Below are 21,410 nucleotides of genomic sequence, written 5' to 3'. Positions count from 1 at the left end.
AAAAGATCACAGAAGATGGCATTTATGGATGAGCATCAGACATCAGAAGACTAAGTAAAATAATTTTATTTCTCAAATCACTGATACATCTTGGTCTTCGTTGAAGAGAACTTCCCTTAAAATGCCCTTTCCTACATTTTTTAAATTGCATTATTGATACTCTGATATATTGGGCTTTCATTTGGAGGACTTTTCCATGAAACACAAGTTTCTACATCCACAAAGGACATATTACTAAGAAAGATTTAAGAAAATTATGTCTTCTAATGGCAAAGCAACACCCATGGAAAATAACCAACACCAATTATAAACCATTGAAACGTATGGCAGACAAATGCTTATTTGGTTAATCTCTATTAACAGCGATATAAATTTGGTGTTAGTGACTTCTACTTGCAATCCAGAAACCAGAATGTAGAAAACCTTGCCGCTATTCCCTTCTCTGCCTCAGGAGGAAATCCATGTCTACCACTATACAGAAAAGAACTCAAGAACTCTAAGGGCAGCTAGAGCACTGTACCACATATTCAACAACACATTCTTCTTTGTCCTATGGGTCAGTAAATCCTGAGAAAACCAGTCAAAAAAACTCAAAAAAACCCAGGGAGACAAAGAGGGAATGGTACCATAACTCAGAGTATAAAAGAGACCCTTGGATTTCACTCTGGAATCAAGAAAACACTTAAATACCTCATGAAGGGGAGTAGCACCTGGGAATGGCCTAACTAAACATACTCTTTGATACCAGCAAAAAATTTGAGACAAAGTTCTCCACTGAAGTTTTCATACTGCAAGGGACATGTAGCCATTCAGCTTAAGATAAAGGGCACTGTCATCACTCATGAAAGCAGCGTAAAGAGAGACGGAAAGTGAGACTTCCCATTTCACTGTTTTTCCTTTGCCTAAGAATACACAAAAGCATTTGTTTGCATTTGACTTTCATTTGAGGAGGAAAAGCATGCTTTGTTTCATTTTGTTTAGGTCTGAAACTAGTCAGGAGAAGGAGGAAAATCTGACCTAAGGGTATTAATAATTTGTGTAAACTAAGTCAAGTCCCAATTCAGATATCTTTTAGGAACCAAAAAAGTCAAAAAAGTCTTCCTTCCCTTCACCTCTCTCCCCCTTTTTTTTGATGACTCTGTAGACCAGAAGGATTCTGGGCTCTGAAAGCAGGCGCAATCCATTGTTCACTGCACTATGATGGGTAGGTAGTTGAGAATCTATTTTGCCATAGCTAGCTCCACTCCAACCAAATATATAAGAAATTTAATGTTAACCATGAGATAGCACACTTTTCTAACCTCAGGTGTTTCTAGAATTGGGGCCCTAATACTCACTCATGTTCCACTTAATTTTATAATTCTTCATTGTAGTACCTGAAGTTGACTTTGGCCTCAAAGATATTAGAGCACGTGTCTTTAGAACGCAAAGAAAAATTCAGTTCAGTGATTTATGGCTGTTCAGTGGGTCAGCCTACCCAGCAGGAAATTTGGCCTTTGCAGCTCATCTTCATTTATTTGATTTACTTAGATTTAATATCAAGTACATGAAAAACACACAAAAACACGCCTATCTTGTACAGTAATGCACCTCTGACAGATATATGGGAAAAGAATCCAACAAAAATCAGTGGCTAACCCACAACAACCTCAAATAAAACACAACTTCTACCTAAACTTCCGCCAATAAAAACCGACACCCAGCCTCCATTTCAGTCCAGCCACTCCTAATGAATTGATATGTTGTTCCATCCAAGTCACGTGAGAGCAAGAAGTTTACATTTCTTGCCAGCAGAGACAGGCATTTGTGGTTCCACTGCTTTTATTACAGATTTCACAGAGTTATTTGCTGCGTACTGCGATCCTGCAAACATTTCATTGCACTGGAGATTTTACTCACAGAATTCTGTTTTGGTCAGGAAATGCTTCTCCTCACATTCAAAGTTATGTGCACACCTTCAGGTTTGCAAAAACAGACATCAGAGTGGTAAGAGACACCACAATAACAAACACTGTTATAGGCAATTAGCCATATGTCGGCGATTTAATCTACTGCTATAAACCCTGAGTGTTACCACAAGAAAGTAATTGGAATTAATTTGGACACTGTTTTACTAAATATTTCAAGTAATTATTCTACAGTAATCAGAACATCAGTTCTGATGAAGAATGTTAGTTTGTGTGCTGCATGAAATCAGGAAGGTATTTTGTTCCTACAAATGCAGTCATATTTCTTTCTCTCATGTGTGAAGTGTGGTATTAAGCTATAGCTCATCTCCAAAGTTGTTTGGCTTTCTGTTTGTTTTGCCTTTAATTGTAATTTGATTCACCCAGAAGTAAAAAAAAAACTGTATTCAATGGGAATGTTCACAAAAATAAGGATAAAATACATCACAAGAGTTTTACCTGTTGTTCTCTTATATTTAAATGGAAATTATTACAAAATTCACCAGCCTGCACATCTGTGTTCTACAAATTACTGATATCATTAATGTAAAGAAATAACAGGTACGGTCTCCCTTGTGAGAAAGTGTGAACGCTATTTTATTTTCTCTTGAGTACAGCTCATGGAAGTATTCTTTCAAAGATATCCAATCAAAAATTCTGGTCATAAAAGGATGACTGAATTGAGTCCATCTCAATGCCTCAACCCTTCAAAACAATGGCTGTATCATTAATGATAACTGTATCACGCTATCCAAGGAAATAGACGTAATGAATCTGAGCTGGCTACCTCAGGAATGTGTCTATTGAGCATCTGAATTGAAATTGCTGTTCAAAAGGTTTCCAGGCACTCTTCCTGAAGTGTTATCTAAATGTACAGTAACCACTAACAAGATTGTTCAAGTGAACTTAAAAATCATTGTAATTATTTATATTCGATTATGCTTTTATTTCTTTTTTACGTAATAATTTTCCTGGAAAACCAGGTGGTCAGATTTTGAAAGAGCTTCAGGAGCAACTGCACAGACTAGGACGTCACCACATTAATGAAGAACCCATGCAGTGAAATAGTGACTAGTTATCTTTGTTGTTTCTCATTATATATAAGGACTGCCCAGAAAATTATAGTTTAAAATCTGCAGGTTCCAGAATACAGAGCTACATTGGGGAAATACTGCCACAGCCCACACTGATGCCCCAACAGAGACATCACTCTACAAAAAGCTATTGGACAGCTTCTAGCAGGGAAAATCTATCATGAAATTAAAAGCAAAGACACATTTGTGCCCTGGAAGTCACATACCACCAGAAACTGTGAGAGGATACCAGAGTAGCATCATCATATGTTGTCCCTGTTTTAACATCAGGCACCTCCCCAGTTGCTGAAACAAATTCCTATCTGGCCCAGCCCAGCCACTCTTACATTCCAAGAAAACATTCAGTTGGGGGTGGAAATACCTTGTTAGAAACATAACCAATTCTACTTTATCTTGTATATATCAGTGAAACTGTTGAAGTCATCTCACATACACTATTAAAATTACAAAGGTCACTTAAAAACTCTTCACTTACAAACAGCAGTAACTGACACCATGTCACACAAAAGGCAGAACTAAGGGAAGAGCTCTGCACAAAGAAACAATCTCCCTGTTCAGTCCTGGGTGTAGAGCTATGTCAAAAAACATTCTTGAGAGCCTCATGCCATTGCACTCCACGTTTTCAGACTACTCAGCAGACTCAGCAAAGATGCAAGCATTGCAAAATAAGCCCTTAATGTATGTACATCAAAGCAGATCATTTTAAGAGCTTTCAGGCAGGCGGTCGATCAGCACTTACACTGCAGACCAAGCTCAACGCGCTCATTTCCAGGAAGTTATTTGATAACTGCTGTTAAAATGGAGATAGTTCCTGAAGGAAACCATTCAGCTGTGAGTGATACCCCTTGTAAGATGCATGAACCTTACCCACAGCCAACCCCAAACAGAGGAGAATCTGCTGTCTCAAACACACAAAGAATTTGAGCCATTTCTCCTCCTGCCTGTGGGAAGCTAGGGTGCAGGGAAGGGAAGTGGACAGCTAGGGTTAGGGGACAAGTGATGTTCAGCTAAGAAAGAGGCAGAGGAGCCAGGTGCCACCCACCCCACTGCTGGTTGCAAACATGCCAAGAGAAGAAGCTGGCTGAGCAACAGCTGTGACCAGGAGCTGCTGCATCAAAAAATGGATTTCCTGGGAGGCCAAGCTGGTGGGGGCCATGCAAACTTTTCAATTTTTCCATGTTATTATGGGAAACAAAACCTCTGGGACAGGCACAGCATATTCCATCTTTCAAGCCAACCTTGAGGCTGGCCACAGCTAGTCTGTAACACAAGATGTCTGTAGGAGCAGACAGGATAAATCTCTCACCACTCACCCCACTCTGTGCTGCACTTGTGCTGCCATCCTCCTCTACAAGACACTGGGTGCACAGGCATGTACAAAACACAGCTTTTACCAATTCCAACCACTGCTTGTATGCTTAAAAAAAAAAGTGAAGCTTGGAATTGAAACTCAAGTTGCCAGCGTACAGAACTCTTCCTTGCTTAGTAAAAACCAATGGAGTTATCAAGTAATTTCTGAGTTCAGAGCTTAATAATTACATCCCCAGCATTTGAGTTCACTCAAGGCCTCAAGCATTGCTCCAAGCACAATCCACCCAACTGAAAACTGTCTGCGTTTCTGGGTATTTAGGTAATGTATGCTTTTATCTTGGGAACTTTTGTACTGGGATGAATTTGACCAGCAGTAATTGGATTTAGATAAGCAACTCTGAGGCTCTTTCATTCTTGTGAATTAATATCTAAATAGCATAACCAGGTTTATTTTGTTTAAAGCAGACTCTATTAGGCAAATCATGGGTTTTTGGAGAAAATAAAGCCCACATTATGAAGAACTAAAGTATGGAAAGAACTGCTGTTGAATTTCTTGGAGAGACATTTTTCCTATAATACACTGTGACATGAACTTACAACATCCAAACACATACAAAGGGGAAATTCACTCAAAATTTTTTTAATATATTTGCATTATAATTTCTGGGCATTCCATCTACTGCATGGCATTTTAAATGCTTACATTTTTTCCCCAAAATATAAGACATTCTGTCCCTTAAAGACTGAGTTGCTTTGTTGCCCTTTCTCTGAATATTATTTTTAATTAAAAAAAAAAAAAAACTGAAAATTTAAGACAAAATTCTCATATTCACACAAAAATACAACAATAAAATACATGCCCCTCACAGCACCTCACACAGAGCAGTGCATGTCTTGGGGAACAAACAGAAGGAGCTACTTGCAGGAAACTGATGGTGTACTGGACTGACAAGACCATGCTTCCGTAAGAATTTAACATTTGGATGCTCTGTCTTCTCTAATTACTTTGGTCTGGCTGTCATGTTTACAAAAATCATTCCTTCACTCAGTAAAATCCAAGCTCTTCACACTGTCTCTCACAGTATCCCACTGGACAAAATGTCCAGCACACAGCTGGATAAACACATCTTGCAATGGGTGGGAAACTGGCTCATGGGTTGTGTGTGCACAAAGGGCCACAGTGAATGAGGGGACAGAGAGCTGGGCATGGTCACTAGTGGGGTTCCACAGGGTTCCATCCTCAGCCCAGTGCTCAGTGTCTTCATAAATGGCTTGGGCACAGGACGGGAAGGGATGCTAAGCTTGCAGAGAATACAAAAGTGGGAGGAGCTGTTGTTCCTTTCAAGGGCAGAGAGACCTAGGCAAATCCCAGGACTGTGAATCAGTATGAAGTCTAACAAGGGAAAGCGACAGATTCTGTGCTTGGGACAGGGCAACCCTGGGTGTATGGACAGACTGGGGAGCGAGAGGCTGGAGAGCAGTGCTGCACAAAGGGACCTGGGGGTCCTGGTTGATGGCAAGTGGAATGAGAGTCAGCAGTGGCCCTGGCTGCCAGAAGGGCCAACCCTGTCCTGGGGGGCATCAGGCACAGCATCACCAGCCAGGCAAGGCAGGGGATTGTCCTGCTCTGCTCTGCACTGGGGCAGCCTCACCTCCAGTCCTGTGTGCAGTTTTGGGTGCCACAATCTAAGAAAAGTATAAAGCTAATAGAGAGTGTCCAAAGGAGGGCTGTGAAGATGGTGAGGGGTCTAGAAGGGAAGCCATATGAGGAGCAGCTGAGGTCTCTTGGTCTGTTCAGCCTGGAGGAGATTGAGGGGAGACCTCATTGCAGCCTGCAACTTCCTTGTGAGGAAGAGGAAGGGCAGGCATTGATCTCTTCCCAGTGGTGACCAGGACAGAACCCAAGGGAATAGCCTGAAGCTGTGTGAGGGGTGGTTTAAGTAAAGGCTCTTCACCCAGAGGGTGACTGATGATCCTAGTGGGTCTCTCCCAATTCTGCACAGAATATTCTGTGAAGTCAGTAAACAATCTAGACTGACAACTTGTCCAAGAGTTTCAGGAATGTCACAAAAAAAGGGAGAGAGGCCTCTTAAATCTTTTGGTTTACATCTAAACCAGCCCTGAGTCGTTGGCACCAAATTCTGAAAGGGCAGCTCAGCAGTTTTGAGAGACCTTCCATTTCTGATCCTACCAGCACAATGAGAAGCCTAGCTTTAAGCAGACAGTAATGAGCATTATAGCATGTGGGAAGCGTGAATTTTCAAGAGAATGCAAACTGATGAATCACTGAAACAACATATACATATTCAATAGTATCTTCTGGTACAGATATTTACTACTAAGGGTGTAGTGATTTCACTCATACATGGGCCAATTAGGCACCATTGTCCCACATCCATTGAAAATATATTTTCCAGAGCTAGGAGAGAGAAAAAGCTATGAAATCCATAAAATAACTACTATATAACATGTCTATAAGCACTATTATTGCTTTAGACAAATAAAATCCAAGATCTTACCATTCTATTGAAGAATGGTTCCACGTTAGGAAGAACCTAAGAAGCTATTTTAGATTATGGATCATGCAATTTATAGATCATATTCAGAAATCCCACTTTTCAGAAGATGCAAGCACCATTTATCTCAAATCACAGGGCTCTAATACAGCCCTGGAAGGCTGTCTTATGTCCTTGGGTGCTCATTTATTGAAGAATAGGAAAACTTAGAAGTTTTAGTGAAGTTTGCTTCTTGTAAAATTTCAACAACCTCAGAAAGATAATCCTGTAAATAAACAGGCATGTAAAAAAACACCTATAACTAAAAATTCCTTTGCTGTTAATATTCTAGCTTTCCTTTCCAAAAGAAAATCTACTGCTATTAAAGCCCAGGAATGTGTCTTGCCTTCACCCTCACTAAATTGAAAGACTTGTCTCACATTAAATTTAGAAATGTATTTACAAGACAACACATATTTACCAGGAAAGAGAAGGTGATACTTCACATTCAAACTAATCTGCATTTATATATCTATATATGAACCTTCACCCCTGGCAAAACAATTTCATATGAGAGTGTACAGGCTTGAAGGCTTATTGCAATTGTTTTAAGTATTTGGGAAATTAAACCAGGTAAAACAGAAGCTAAAGTAAATGAAATTTAAACAGACACAACATTTGTTGAAACAGTAAGACCTTGAATTTTCAGACCTGCAAGATGTATATAATTTTATAGTTCACAGCTAGCTTTTCCTGTAACCTTGTCCCTTTCTTTGGCAAAATCAGAATAAGAATTTGTTCAGCATATAAATGAAATTAAGTTGTTTAATCTAACACTTTCAAAAACATCAAAAATATGTTTGAACACAAAACATGTTTTGTGTTCAAAAATATCAAAGATAGCTTTCTTTTTCATTGCCTTCAGTAGGTTCAACCTCAAATCCTATAGACAGATTTTACAATAAGGCTATCACACCCTGTCACCCTGGACAGAATAAAACACCAGTTACTAATGTGGCACTCCCCACAATAGCCTGACATTTTACAGAGTTTTCCCTCAGCTTGTTGCAAATAAGACACTTGGCTATTAGCTGCAGTTTCTATTCTAAATGCTGTTTATTCTTAATTAGTGCTATGTATTATATTCATATTAAATCTGTATATTTAAATATTGAAGCTATTTAAGACTATTTAAAAATTAATTACATTATTGTACATCATATCAAAATTATTACATTTATGTTTTTACTTTGACAGAAAACTATGTTTTTCCCTCACAGTTCTGCCATGACAAATAACCAGTGTTAATAATTAATTAGCAAAATATTCTACAGTTGCTAAATTAAGTACGGAAAACTAAATTCATGCACAAATTACTAACTATGATTTCATGCAGTACAGTTCAGTTCTTTTTCTGGGCCATCATTAAATCTTCAATTACTAATTATTCCACATTTTCAAGAATTCAGATGTCTTAAAAAATAAAATGCAACTTTTGTTTGCAGACACTTAGCATTGCCTCAAAATTTTCTATATGATAGCAGGCACTATTGGGAAGACAGCTTAGGGATCTGAAACCCTTCAGAGAATGAGATGTGGTTTACTTATCATTACTGTCACAAATGATAATGCCAGGCATACCTGAATTTTCAAAAGGCAGTGGATTTATTAAAAGTCCAAATCTTTTCTAGGATAAAGACATTGCTCATCATCATTGGAAATAAAAAAAATGAATCAGTTCTTCAAACTTAAAGAATTTCCTCTGTCCAACAATTCAATTATTTTAGATATTGTGGAAATACCTCTCCTCTCCCTAACATATCATTCCAAAATGTAGAATTTGTTTGCTTTGTATGTTCTAGCAAGCTGGGCTGTCTTGAATCCAATTTCTCATTCACAGTCTTGCTTACTTACGGAAGATTCATTGTTAAATTACAGTTGGTATGAACCAGCATGCCAGCATACCATGATATTAATCTCTGAAGTGTTCAATCATTTAACAATAGCCTCATTATTCAAGGGAACTCTGAGAATTCAGTTTGCGAAGATTTTCTGACATTTTACTAAAACAATTTACTCTTAAAAGAATTCAATGACTGCAATATATTGCAATATATATATGTATATATACATGCCTCAATCAGATGGTTCCTCTCTAATAACAGACAAGAAAAAGAAGAAGAATTGAAAAGAAAAGGAATTACAGATAAAAGCAAGAACTCCAGCTACCACCAGGGACCGTGAACTCAAACTGATAATTTAAAGCTAAAGCATTTTATAGGGTTCACACGGAGGCCACTTGAGTCAAATGTGTGAGTGAGACTTCTTGAGTTCACACAGCTCCCATTTCATTATTTACAAGTTAGAAAAATCCAGGTACTTGGGTTGTCTTTAGAAATAATATAGTTTTGAGAGGAACTGTTTCTTCAGTATTTTACATTGCAAAACACATCATTTGGGAACTACATCATAGAAAATATTCTTTTTCTTCAATATATTTAGTTTAATCCTTTTATTTCCAGGGCTGGAATGTCACAGTTGCATTCACTTTCCAAAGGCTGAACTTTGAAAAAAGTGGCACAGAGGTGCATATTCTTTTTCTGCCTGAAATTTTCAAGAAGAAACAGCAAGAGCTTGGATTTGGATTTTTACAATTATGCGGGCAAAAGTTCACACTGCTCACTCAGAACTGGGACAGAATACCTCTGGGTTTGAGTTCCTTTGAATTTTAATTCCATCTAGTATATTTATAAAAGCAAAGATTTTTTAGTCCATTTATTTGTACAACTCTAACATAATGACAGGCTCGGGGAGAGTGTGTGAAAGCAGATTTGATAAGCGATTTGTCCGTGATACTTTTGAATAGTCATGAACATGTACAATTTCAGGCATGTTGAACTTAAACAGGATGAACGACATTTCTCAAGGTTAAATTATGTTTGTAGGCTCATAAATTAATGTGCTTGTTTGGTGTGAAAAGTCCTCCCTACAGCCTCAACACAGCGAACAGATGTACACAGGACATACAAGTGCATGTTCCCAGTCAGCCAGGGCTTTGCTTTCCCCAGTGCAAGGCCTATAACCACCACAGTAATTAGCTTGAAGAAGACAAATCTGCTCTGGCTGGTAACTCACCACAACTCCCAGGTATTCACCAAAACCTTCTCTTGAGTGATAGTTATGTCAACAATTAAATTCAAACTAGGTGAAGCAGCCCCACAATATAGATCCACAATTATGAATAATGTAATAATATTTTTTCTGTTTTCAAATCCACTAAAAACTTGCAAGTGAATGCAGCATTAAATGAAGTCACCCGATATGAAAACATTTTTGGATTTAAAAAGATAATTTGTTTAGAGGCTTTATCTATTGTATAAATAATTATTCACTCTTTATTATCCAAAGAAAGATGGACATATTTGAACATATGAGCCTCACTATGTCAGGTGGATAAATATCTTTGGACAGGGAAAGCTTATTGAAAACTTCACTTTGGATCAGACTCTTGCTTTCAGAAATGTGGTACCCTTCTGCTGGCTCCAAGGGCTGCCCTAATTTAAACTGATGGAGCAATTGCCCTTGTCTTGAACTGTTGAAGATCTGCTTTGAGAAAACATCAAGGGGTGGGTTGTGCAGCTTGTACTAGCACACCCTGTAGCTCTCTGCTCATCAGTCAACACTTCTGAGCCTAAGAAAAACAAAATTTTAGTTAACCAAAATCTTGTGCCAGCTGCTCCCACTGGACACCTTGGCCCTGAGTCTTCTACAGAAGAAAAGCCAACATTGGCAATTGCTGTGCTCTGCTGTGGTTCAGTTTGTGCCCAAAAACAGCCAACAGGGACCAGGAAGGGATGAGACAAGCCATGGGATTCACTAAAGAAATAAACTCTTTATAGCCATAGAGTCTTCTGTCCTTAAAAGGACGCATGGTTGGTCGTGCTAGGCAGAACCCTAGAAGGAAAGCAATAAAGAGACGCATTGTAGCCCATCCTTTCTGAAATATCCATGGGCAGATCTACAGAAAGGCACAAGAATTTAAATACTTTATGTTTCTGCTGAAAATTTTTACCCCAGGAACATAAGACTCACTGAAAAAACACAGTGAGCCCATTTTGAAATCTGACCAGTAATGCTGAATTTGGAAGCAATTTAGCTTCAATTGCTTGGGAGCCCTTAAGAAAAGACTTTTGTATATTACTGGCTTCGGGCATCTTCAAATAAACTAATTAAATAAGATACAATCCTCAAACCATATAAAGATACACATGGAAAATCTGAGACCTCATTCTGAGTATTGGGCATTCTTTGAGAGAGAGAGAACTGTGATTCACTGGGATAAATCCATGTCTTCCCAAAGCTGGTCAAGGACCTCACTGTCAATTGCTCTTTAATGCACAAGAAAAGGTTATGAAGTTAATTTTGATATAAAAAAATTACAAATAAATAAATATGAGATAGCCTTTTCTTTTGCTTATATATTTCAAGCCATTGTTAAAGACTCAGGCTGTATTTTCATGTTTCTCTTTAGAGCCATGAGGGAAAGAAACCTACATTTTTATAAGAATTGAAAGCTGAGTTCTCTACCTTATCACATGCCTAAGGAACTAAGGGTTTAAGAAACAAATACTGTGAACCTAGCAAAAAAATTTTGAGGCATGGCAACACCAAGGGCTACATCTTCATCAAATATTAGTGAACAACTTCACCTAGGGTAAGAACACTGCTTGACAGTTGCATGTTATGGGTCCCAGAAAACAATCCCAAGGAAAAAAAAAAATTATAGCAAGGAACAAATCCAGCCTGTGATCTATTCCTACTTTATAAAAAGAGCTGGATTTAAAGACAGATCAAAAGCACAGCACTGACACTCCTCACTTAATGCTATCTCACACATAAATGACAAGTATATCCTATACAGATAAACTATATTCCAGCATAGCTATTCTGCCAAATATAATCTCCCAAAGGTGCCGGGTTTGAAAATTAGTAACACAATGATCACCTATAGCAGCAAGCTGTCTGCTTTTTGAACATCCCATCAGAAGCAGTACAAGCACAAAACGTATGTAAAAGGGTCACAGTCATTCTTCATGGAGTCAAACACACATCCTACAAGAAACAGGCAAATATTCTGCAAATATTTACAACTGTGAATGACTGACTTAATATCCTGGACAGTCTTGAATGCATCCAATGGCCAGCTTTCATCAAGCTAGCACTTGCAGTATCACACCATGTATTTATGCATTCCTGAAACATCTTATTCATCAACAGCATTTGCACTCTTTCCTCCCACTGACTCAGACTTTGGGAGTTTCTGACCCTTTTCCTTTCTGCTATTCAAGAAAGGAAGTTCTCAAAAGACCAACATTTGAGTAAGAAGCCAAGGCAAAAGAAAAGGTCTGCTCTAGCTACTCATTTCCCATATGCCTTTGCCCATCGCTTTACTTGGGCTTGTTCCAGAGACCAAAGAGATCAAGAGAAAAACCTGTGGATTTGCCCTGTTTTGCAGTTTCTGAGAGCCATTAAATGTTTCTCTACATGCAACATTCCATTTTTTAAGACAATTTCCTATGTTCAGACTTCAGTTTCTTTGTGTTTCCCACATTCTCAGGACAACAGTTTCTTTGTTCAAGCTTCCATGTTTATGGTATGTTATCTTATCTCTGGTTTAGCCTTTAATATTGAGCAGAGTCAGAAAAGAATCATCCTCTTGTTTGAGATGCAAAGGTTTATGTCTGCTTACATTTTTAAGATACACAAACATACTTTAAAAAGTCTAAGAAAATATACTCTTATTAATGCTGTTATCTGAACAATGATACTTAACCCCAGTTGCAGCTTAGTTCCCTTATCTCCCCTGTGAAATAGCTTTTGTTTCTCTAGGATGCAGGCATGTTAGTCTCATATCAGAGTCAAACTTCCCCAGCTCTGCAAAGGAACAGCAAAGTTGAATTAGAAGGAAATTCACAGAAGTGAGAGTGAAGCAAACTATTACAGTGGTGGGAGAGGGTGGGAGAATTTTCATAGCCTGGAGGCCACCCAAAGTTGAGAGAGACACTCAATGTCCCAGTGAAACTGATTCAGAGAAGAGACACAAAAGCATAAGAGTGGAGAATGGCAGAAAAATCCAGGCCGTAGTCTGAATTCCCAAACTGCACCTGCACATGGTGAGGAACACAAGGACCTGCCCACACCATACCCATGCCAGTTTTGCAGTAGAACACGGCTGTGTTCTCAGCTGGCTTTGACCTGGTCCCAGGTTTCACTGCATGGCTCTAATACCCAGAAGCATCTTCAATAGAGGCTCCTTCAGGAACTGCATGCTGTGAATTTGAAATGCACACTACTGACTCAGTTCTGCATGCTTTTCCCTATCTAAAAGAAAGCACTTCAAAAGAGAAAAAAGAGTCATCATTTGTTTAAACCCTAGGCAGGGTTCTCGCCAACCTCCCCATGTCCCCCATCCCTAACCTTCTCCCAGAGGCTGATTTCTTGCCCACCTCTAAGATTAGTGTGTTCAAGACCTGCTCAATTTTGACAAGGGAAGAAAAAAAAAACCACCTTGAACAGAAAGCCTTTTGAGTCTTCCCTTATATTTGAAGCCTTTGTATTTTTTAATCCCTGCTCTACCAATTTTGTCCCCTATTCCCCTCCTCCCCTTCAGTGGAAATTTTCTACTCTTTACAAGCCTGACTCTCTGCAGAAAATTGATTTCCCCTAGGATACAGCCATCCTACTGTTCTATGCATGGTCATTAATGACCATCCTGTTCACCACAGAGACAGACAGACACGGTGGCACTCCTCCCTGCTCCTTAGCACAGAAAGCACACCAGGAAAAATTGTAACAGCCTCAGAGCTCAACCATACCAAGAGTTCATCGTCCCCAGAAAACACCATACAAAATCCCCAAATGAGCTATTACAAGAATAAAATGATTCTTGCTGGTTTCTGTCACTTTTTACTTCCACTGCATTAGATTGAAATTTTTTTAATCTCTCCCAGGTAACAACCATTATGTAGTTTCCTCTCTCCCAGAGCAGCTAGTTCCCTTCTTCCCCCACATGGAAACAAACCCTAATCAGATGTTACTTGGACTCATACAGGTTTTTACTTGGGGACTGGCATCAGGCTATCCAAGGGCAGAATGCATTTCAGCACAGACTGCACAACCTGCCTGAAGATGTGAGAAAATACCTGGGTGCTGCGCTTCTTGCCATTTCAGCTGCTTTGCAAGTAGTGCACCTGCTGGCTTCACCATCTTACATGTAAGGTGGAGATCTGCCATCTTACATCTGACTGCAGCAACATCCCATCCTTGGAGTGACAGGCAATTCTCCCCTTAACTCTTGGTGTCTCTGATGCCAATGGGTAGCACAAAATGACTGTACTCACAAAACTGCTTAAGCCTTCTCTAGAAACATCTTTTGGATGGACTCTAAACTGACTCATCTTCTCCTTGACCCATGAGGTTCTTGTAAGAACTTCCTTTTGTCCCTGCTGCTATATGGAGGTACAATGGAGGACTCGAAGTCACAAGCTACATTACTAGTTTCAGCAGGACCAAATATAAGGAAAATTATTCATAAAGCTTAAAGATGGATATAGAGCTGGCTTTTGTGCTTTCTGTTTAATATTCAGCTTGGTTCCAATGAATTTACATTAAATAAAAATGAGCAATGTCTTTAAATCAAAAGGCAAATTTTAAACAAAAGAAAACCTTTTTAGTGACTGTGATCAGAAAAAACCCCAACCCTAAAAATTAGCTCTGAAACTGGAAGAGGGCCTTAGCTACTGAACTGCAACTTGATCTGAAAAATGTCAACACAGTGAATGCCTGATGTAGCACCTCAGAAAAGCTGGGGAGGGGAACTGCCCAAACCAAGATGTTCATATTTAAATCTCACATTGTCCAGCTACACTTTGTATATTGTGCCATGATTTCTTTATATAACTCTCAATAATGCTTGCTAATATTAACCGAGCAAATCCTCTGCATACAAACAGGACAATCCACCCCACTGTAGGTCTCATAAAATCATACGCTCTGTGGAAATTTCCAAATACCTCAACACAATATGGGTGAGTTAAGGATAAAGTTTCAAGCCTAAACTCCATAATTTCCTGTCTTTTGCTGGTCTACGCAGCCCTTTAATGCTACGTTAATATCATTTCTGGGGGTGTGATTGAATTACCCGCCACTCCTGATGCCAGCATTAGTGGATTTCTGTGTAACAGGAGAGCACACTTTACTGCTCATACTGTTACTAAATACCATTAAGCAGAGCAGCTGCAACCCTCCTGATAGCAGGACTGGAGGGCTACCTCGTTAGGAGGGGACAAGCACTTTACTGCTGGCACAAAGCCTGAATCCCAAGAGCCCTCAGCACATCTAATTTACCCTGATGTCCCCACCAGGCAGCCTGCCACAGCATATCCCTCAGCCAGAAAAGGTCCCCAGGCCTGTAAGTCTGCTGAGATGCAGAGATCTCTCTCACAGGCTCAGCATCCCGAGTCCTACGCGATGCTGCCGTGACTTGGCAGCTTGAAAAGATAGAGATGTATTTCTTGGTGACCTTTTGGCTCCAGGTGCAACAGAGAGCTGCTAAACTGTCCACTGAGAGCACGCCTCACACACTGGTTGGTGACAGCTACTAACTAGTGGCTACTAACAGTGCTTTGAAAATCCCTTTCCAAGTCTTTGTGGAGAGACTAAAATGCCATACGTATGTGAATTGCAAAAACTCCACAGCAGCCTCCAAAGGGAGATTCAACACGAGTTTCTCAATACCCTTGCCCTGCTAACCAGCACCTTCTAAGCAAATATGAGCCTGACTACTCTGCAGACACATCCCTCTTTAGAGGAGGATTGCATCAGAGAAGAGAGGGAGAGATGAGGAGCAATGGAAACAAAAATGAGGGAGAATGAGGAGTTTACACATAGTTGGCTCACTACACGCTGACAGACAAAATCATCCAAGCAGTTGCAATGAGCTGTAGTTACATTTCCTGCCTCTCTAATCCACCTCTTCCTCACCAAAAAAATGCCTCCTATGCTGCCTATGCAGCTATACTTGACCAGAAGCAGTGGGAGATTCAGCTGCTAGCAACCAACTAACCATAGCCCCATGGGAACAGCATGGCAGGGACACAGGAGGGACAAGAAATGTGGTCCTGTTATTGAGAGAAATTCTTGTTTCTTTATATCTAAGTTCAGTAAGAACCAACGAACAAACACAGGAATCCATTAAGAATTACCACTTGCAAATCCCATATTACAAAAGAGAGAGTTTTTTCTTACCACTCCATGAAAACAGAGATGGAACAACTACAGTTCTGGAAAGTGCTGATGGCATTGACCAGCTGTATCATTACAACCTGCCTCCCATGTCTATAAGACCTGCTAACAGTTATGTCTGTAGTCCAATGGAAGCAAGGCACTGTACTCATGCTTAAATCACAGCATGAGTACAGTGCCTTGCTTCCATTTAAACCCCACCAAGGACTTGGTCACTTTCCAGTTTTTCCACCATAGGCATCATTTTTCCTTTCCATCTAGAAGCACTTACCCTGACTTTATTTTCTTCTGAGCCAAGAGATTATTCTATATGAATCCTTCAGGCCCTTGAACTGGCTGTATGTTCATATGTGATAGGAATTATTTGTTATAAGGCACTTCATTTGTTCCTATGGCACTTAATAAACTTTATATTGAAATACTTGTGTTAAATTGTTATCATTAAGAAAACTTCCTAGCCACAGTCCATTTAATTGGCAATTCTAAATTTGGTGTTGATTTAAGTAAAACAGAGGAGACCCAACACATTAAAGATGAGTAGAGAAATTGTTAGGTATGGCTTAAATGCAAATTCCTTACTTTTAAAAGGAAAGCTTCAAGGGTGCTGCAGTTTTCTCATTCTATGGGGTTTTGTTGCTCACAGCCAAGGATGGACAGACACAAGACTGAACATTAAAGGTAATCAAAACCTCAGAGGTTTAGAGATGAGCTTCTGCTTCTGACATAATGGTAGTACCAGTGTTCTGTGATCTCACAGAGTACATGTGGCACCTCCTGACACTCCTACTAAGACACGACAGCAGCTTTTGAGTATAATTTCTCCTGCTTAAAAACACAGATGTTCCAGTAACACATTTCATCCACTTAAGGACATATGCGAACATACATAAGCTAAATACAATAACAAATGTCCATAAACATGAAATAATTAGTTTCAAAAACATTTAAATGATGCCTGCAGTCCTTGATGAAATTATCTGAAGGCTGGAGAAAACTGTCTTACAATCAGATACTTAAACTGCTCCATCTCTTTGGATTCTTAAAGAAAAAAAATCCGAGAAGTGACTGCATAAGTGCATCTGGGAGAAGATGGAGCAAGAGAATTCAGAGAGATCCTTAATCTCATTACATCAAGAAGAAACAGTGAAAAATTAAGACCAGAAACTTGATTTGCAAGTGGGTTAGAAATTCTGACCAGGGAACATGGTTAACAGGAACAAACTCTTAGTAACAGTGGTAGGTTTGCTGTTGTTTTCATCTCTTCAGTTCCAGAGTGGGTGCTGTTCTGGAACACATTCTTTACATCAAAACAAATTTCTATGCTTAGTCCAGGAACAAAGAAGGGAAATTTGAAGATCTTAATCAACCAGAAAATTATGGTAGACTGTTCCTTGGTCTCTTCTGTATCTTAAATTCTATGACTTTGTGAATAATTTTATCCCTTTTAATTATTAGTTCCCTACTATAAAAAAGCTAAAAAAGTTAATGTTCTTCTTGAATCAATGAATTACAGAAAATAATTGAAGTTTTATAATTGGATTATAACCCCAGGAGAATATGGAAATGCTCAACTGGGAAGCTGAAGTAAGGAAGGCATGTCTGTTTTCTTTTTTTTTATGTGATCACCAGGCAGTAATAGCCATAAATGCTTCACTTATTACCTGCATCACACTGAAACAATAACATGCCTGTGATCCTGCAATTACTGCTATTTGAACAGACTGCTGTGCTTCCATGAAGCTTCCATGGACTTGGGCATCTGTTGGCAGAAATCTTATTTCAGACTAGGTCCTATAATTCCACGTTGCCTTCCTTGTTTTATTCAGGGTTGCCCCCAGAGTGTGACCAGATACCTTCCAAGAGAACCAGAATCTAGAGGTCTCCACATGCCCTAGAGCTCCTGATGGGGACACAGAAAATACATGCCCAAGACAGAGAAAACCTTTTTAGATCTCTGTCAGTTCAACATCTTTTAAAAATTAGGCTGAAAACATTCTGTTGTTCCTGTCTCTGTTTATAACGAGGCAAATAGAAAAACCTCTGACATAGCTGCAACAATTCTAAGAAATTCCTCCTCTGGTGAACATCTTTAAAACAAATTATAGCCTTTGCAGTTTTTAACACAAATCTAGTAGCAACACTTGTCACACAAATAATTCTGGGAAGTTACCAAATACTTGGAATGAAGGACATTGCATGCTACATAGCACAGAGCTCTTGTCGATGCTTGTTTGGAATGGTATGAGAAAGTCTAGTGGTTGAACACAATGACATTTTTGTTCTCGTGCTGATAATATTCAATAGCTTTGCCACCAAAGTTGGCCTGCCACTTCCCCTCACATAGAAATTGCAGGCATGCACTAAGGTTTTTGCCATTAGCTGGAAGCAGTGCCCAGGTTATTCTTGGTTTGGGGAGGGGGGCTGTTAAGCATAGCTGGTATTGTTTTCTTTCAGCAAAGCTTTAGGACAATGTAGTTCTCAAACAGAGCAGAACATTATCTGCGTCATACCTTCAAGGAAAAGGTTAAAGAAACATTTCTGCTACACAAATGTCAGAGTGTGAACAGCATGTCTCCATCTCCTCTCAAAAGCTGGTGGCTCCTAAGGAGCATAAACCACATGCCAGTCACAGAACTTCCGTCTCCACTCTCTACACATGCAAGACAGCAACTGGCTCTGCTCTCCCACTGCTGCCATCAGCTCGCAAAGGATATGAGATCAGAAAGACACACTGAACCTGACACCATGGAATTTAGGAGAACAAACACCAAAAATGCAGACAAATCTAAACCACATGGATAAGCTTCAAAACAGAAGAAATAAAGATAACCAGAACTTGCACTAAAAAAAGACCCAACAAAACACTGCTATGACTTAAAGGACAGCAGTGAAGCAACATTTATTAAACCAACAGCATTTCAGCCAGCCCCCTCACTGGAAAACAGAAACCAAACATCAGAGTTTTACAAGACACCTTAAGGGGCTGAAAAATTCAGACTGTCGAGAGATCCATGGCTATGAAAGCCCTTTCACAGAGAACATCCACATTACAAAAATAGACATGTCCCACATGGTGGAGAGCCTGTCTGTGCTTTGGACAGTTCCCAGCCATGAGCACTTTCAGACTCAAATGGAGACATGAGTAGCCTCGTGAATGGATGGTGATCCACAGCTGACTGGCTGCACAAAAAATATACTGGAGAAGTGGAGAAAGAAGGAGGACAAGGAAAGACTGGAAACATATCACAGCACAGGTTAGAAGAAGCTCATTAACTGTGTTGCCCTCCTATCTCAACATCCCTCCTGCACAGTCAGCAGAACAAGTGGCTGTTATGGTCCTGCCCTTCACACTGCTACAGAAAGCTCAATATTTCTGAGTTCTCTTTTTGGCTGTGGAGTGGTTTTTTGTTTGGTTTTTTTTTTTACTTTTTCTTTCTCTTTTATTCCACAAGGACTTTAATTAAAATTCATCAAAAGAAATATTTTCAGCAGCAGTTTCTGAAAATGCTCTCCTCCTCCCATATCTTCCATTAAATCAGGTTCATCCAACTTGAAAGGAGATGAGAAACTCTCACTGACATTCTGTCACACACCAGTGAAAAGACAGGCACATTCAAAACAGAGGAGAGTGCAGGTGCTCATTTATTACTTTACGCAGATTATTTTTCTGCCTTTCTTCCTGACAATGGGAACGTTCACATCCCAGATGGAGCTCTCTGTAGTGCTCTGGGCATTTGCTGACCTAAAGTTTTGTTTTCCCTGATGAAAGAGGCAAGGTAAGAAGAGGATTGGTTCGTTGCCTACTGAGGCAGCTTTAATGTTTGTTTCTAACAATGGAAGATGTTTGGGGATTATTTCAATGGAAATGAGTGTACAAATAATTTTTCAACTATATCAGGTAAAGGAGAAAAAATCTGTACACATCCATGTCCATATTTACACACTGCAAAAATATAATCTTAATATAACTGACTGCAAAATTGCAAAACAACTGATTTTGGAAACGAAGATGTCGTTCAAAGGAAATACAAGGTCACTGCCTTGCATCACTTCAGACCTAGAGAGTTCCACAATGTTTCTCACAGCACTGATAAGCATCATCACTGTAAAGGTGTCTTCAATGCAAGAATTAACAAAACATATGCACAGTATCAGTTTTCTCTGCTTTTATGCCTACATTATGCACCCTTAGAATTCACCATTTGGCTCCTGATCAAAAGCATTTTGACTTAAAAAAACATTACCCTTCCTTCCCCATCCTGGCCCTCTCAAAAAACTTTTAGGAAAAGTCCATGATATAAAGAACTTGAGAAGAATGAATATTTCTTCAATGCAAGGCATCAGTGTGTTTTTCTCTGGTCTGCAAACACAAACATTAACAAATGAGAGGAATACACTCATGTAGTTCCCTTCTTGCTTTCTATCAGCACATTAGTCCAGCAGGCTGCTTGGTCCAGCAGTGCACCATTCATAGGACTGACTTTGCTTTCCTGATTTTACTTGGAATAACAAAGAAAATCCAGGGGAGGAGAAAGGAGGAGGTTTGGGGTTTTTTTCTTTTTTCCCCTCAAATGAGGGCATTTCTTTAGCTCCCATGAAGACTGATCTCTTCAGCAGATTTCATAGCCATTCCCAGTTCTCATATTACCTGGATACACTGAACCAAAATATCCACCAAGACTTTAAGCAGGAGCTATTCCCTGTGATGCCACATGGTTCCTATATGAGCTAATCCCACTGAATGAGTGGTCTCACCTTCATGCCCTCTCAGTCTCTGCTATATCACAGAGCAATGGTGTCAGCTGATATTAATTACAGGAGAGACGGAGGTTGTGGTTCTGTTTGAATTAATATGGAAGACAGAGTGCGCATTGCTTTAACATACAGAATGTTACAGAATGCAGAAAATTCCTTTACCACTCCAAAGGTTACTTCTTAAAAATTGAGGAGCAGACACAGCCTAATGCTCTGTAAGTCTGTAAGTCTCAAGTAGTTTGGGTTTTGTTTTCACAAGGGTCGGGATGAGAACATCAGTTTACACTGGGTACAAATTTTGTCTGACTTCATTGTGGAACAGATTTACTGCTGAGATTGTTTTGATATTTTGGTCCTGAGCTCACTATGGAAATTGTATTTTGGTTAGCCTTTATTTTATCTATAGTTTAGAGTATTTTCAATTACTTTTATTTAACTTGTTAATGCAGTAAGAAAATTACTTTCCCCACACCTTCATTCCATCAGTTTTCATATAATATAATAAA

At 39.4% G+C, this 21,410-nt stretch overlaps 1 protein-coding gene across 2 annotated transcripts in view; it reads right to left on the bottom strand.

Annotated features, from left to right (window-relative positions):
• The window catches only part of RBMS3 (RNA binding motif single stranded interacting protein 3), a 705,920-nt gene that overhangs the window by 323,292 nt on the left and 361,218 nt on the right, over window positions 1-21,410 (bottom strand). The gene's annotated exons all lie outside the window — the stretch shown is intronic.

This window comes from Molothrus ater, chromosome 1, assembly GCF_012460135.2.
Source record: "Molothrus ater isolate BHLD 08-10-18 breed brown headed cowbird chromosome 1, BPBGC_Mater_1.1, whole genome shotgun sequence".
Classification (NCBI taxonomy): domain Eukaryota; kingdom Metazoa; phylum Chordata; class Aves; order Passeriformes; family Icteridae; genus Molothrus; species Molothrus ater.
Note: the sequence above shows the minus strand (reverse complement) of the source record. Positions and strands in the feature narration are given on the sequence as shown.